This window comes from Vulpes vulpes, chromosome 1 (genome assembly GCF_048418805.1).
Source record: "Vulpes vulpes isolate BD-2025 chromosome 1, VulVul3, whole genome shotgun sequence".
Classification (NCBI taxonomy): domain Eukaryota; kingdom Metazoa; phylum Chordata; class Mammalia; order Carnivora; family Canidae; genus Vulpes; species Vulpes vulpes.
In genome coordinates this window covers 95,086,687-95,088,992 of record NC_132780.1, presented here as the reverse complement: position 1 = coordinate 95,088,992, position 2,306 = coordinate 95,086,687, and the positions used below count along the sequence as shown (strand labels likewise).

Sequence of the window (2,306 nt, the reverse complement as noted above, 5' to 3'; positions counted from 1 at the left end):
GTTAACTGCCTGCAAGCTGCTTAAGCCCTGTAACCACTTCATGCCTATAAAGAGTGTTAAGTGTATTTTTAGTTCCTGTCTTCACTGAGCTTACATTCTAGAGGAAAGCATTAGAACTGCGTGTAATAATACATGTGAAATATTCTTTTCCAATGAACATTTAAGGCAGTGTCCATGAGTAGAAAGATGAAATGACAAAGATTCTCAGAACAGACTTCCTAGAGGCTTGGGCATTTTTTTCTTTCTTTCTTTCTTTCTTTCTTTCTTTCTTTCTTTCTTTCTTTCTTCTTTCTTTCTTTCTTTTTGCAGAAAAGAATATTTTATTGAAACAGTTTCTCAATTAACAATGGACCAAAGCACAATTTGACTCAAAAATATGGAATGCTTCACGAATTTGCGTGTCATCCTAGCGCAGGGGCCATGCTAATCTTCTCTGTATCGTTCCAGTTTTAGGATATGTGCTGCTGAAGCAGGCATGGCATTTTGATTTTTGATGAAACCCAGTCACTTTAGAGTTTCTGCATGGATCTAATGCTTGAAGTTGTCCAAATAGTAGCAAGTAATGTCTGATGGAATTCACCAAGACCATTTCTCTTAATTAATACTACTGGATGTTTTCAAATAAGTATTATTATGTAGTAGGCTCTGTTCATTAGGCAAATACATAGGGAATTGTGAATGAAATCACAGGATAGGACGTAGAGGAGGCTGTGAATCAGTGCAAAGGGAGAAGCCCTGGAATCACAATTTTCATCTCCATGCCACAAATGTTTATTGAACACCCAGTGTATGCCCAGGCTTTTTCCTAGTGCTAGGATCTCTTTGGGATCACCCCAAGTTTCAACTCAGTTCATAAGCAACGTCCCCTTAACTGAACTTTGCTGATGACTACTGAAGCCCTCTCCCCAACCCTGCCATGTCCTTGTGGGCTTCATGAAATTTGGCAGTCAGGGAAGACTTAGCCTGATGGCAATAGCAGTGGGATGTTCCTTTAAACATAAAACAATAAATGCAAATACTTCCTCTGCCTTATTTTACTTATTCTACATTCTACCCTATGTCTAGTCTTACATGGTCACTGCTACTGCTGAAAATGTAAAGGGAGTGAAAGACCTGATTAATGCCCTTGAGAGATCTGCATGTTGGGGGATTGCTACATATATAGTAAGAACAACTACCTACCTTTGGGCAGTTTTGCATGAGAGTTTAGTTGAAGCCCACTTTCACCCATGAAAACCCCTTAAGGGAATCCATTGTTATTACAAATTCCAAAGTCTCTTAAGATCCTGGTTAAATGGTTCTCAAAATTCAGTGTCCAAAAAGAGTACCCAGGAATCTCATTAAAACACAGATTCCTGAGGCCCCAAATTCAGTGATTCTGATGTTTGGTGAGGTCTGGGAATACACATTTAGCAAGCACTCCAGATGTCTTTGATGGAAATGGTCTGCCCCCTGCACCTTAGGAGACTATGAGACTCTCCCACCCTTTATATAAGGGAGGTTGTAAATCGAAGAATATAATTACCAAAGAACTACTTTTGCCTCCATAATTTTTCACTTAGAACCCAGTGGATTTCAGTCACGAATGTGGAAATCCTTTTAGGGCTCGTGACTTCCTCCTTGGGGTCCCAGACATGTAACTCCATTCAGAAAGTGGTTGACTTCAATATGTTCTTATCAGGCACATCAGAAAGCCACTCCAGGTCTCCAGCTATTGGTACTGCCTTGGATTTCCATGTTCTTTTCAAAGATAGGGCCCTGTTCTGTCTGTAGTTCAGAGCTCAGCTGTTACCATATAAAGAGGAAGACACAGGAGGCTAAAAGCTGCTTTTAGGTGTTTGAAACAAAGGGTGGCTTTGCAGCCCTCTTCCCCGCCCCGCCCCCCCCCCCCCCCCCCCCGCCCCCAGCAACAGTGAGCAGCACCAAGAACCCAGAGAATCAGTGATTCATTCTGGAAGAAATAGCTGGCACCCACCTGGGAGGGTGCCACAGGGGCCACTTGCATGATTGGGGTGCTGCCTCCGCTGGAAGGCTGCCTCTGTCCCCAGATGAACTGACAGCTTACAGCTCTTGAGCCGAACTGGGCCTCTCTCACTGTTATGTTTTGCTTTAGGAGTGAGAGCAAACTTGTGACTCGCTTGAGAGTGGAGGGGAGAGATGACTTGGCAGGAGGACAGCCGCCACAGACACGGATGCAATCTAATAAGCAAGCACACGTGTCCTTACAGTAGGCTCCATGGCCAGGCCACTTTATCTTCAGTAATCCCGATCTATGTCCCAGAATCACATTATCTGGCCATGGATCA

General features: G+C 43.3%; 1 non-coding gene across 1 annotated transcript; it reads right to left on the bottom strand.

Annotated features, from left to right (window-relative positions):
- Window positions 1-370: 370 nt before the first annotated feature.
- Window positions 371-473, bottom strand: LOC112919551 (U6 spliceosomal RNA). The gene has a single exon (XR_003234928.2). It is a non-coding gene; the product is annotated as a U6 spliceosomal RNA (small nuclear RNA).
- Window positions 474-2,306: the final 1,833 nt, after the last annotated feature.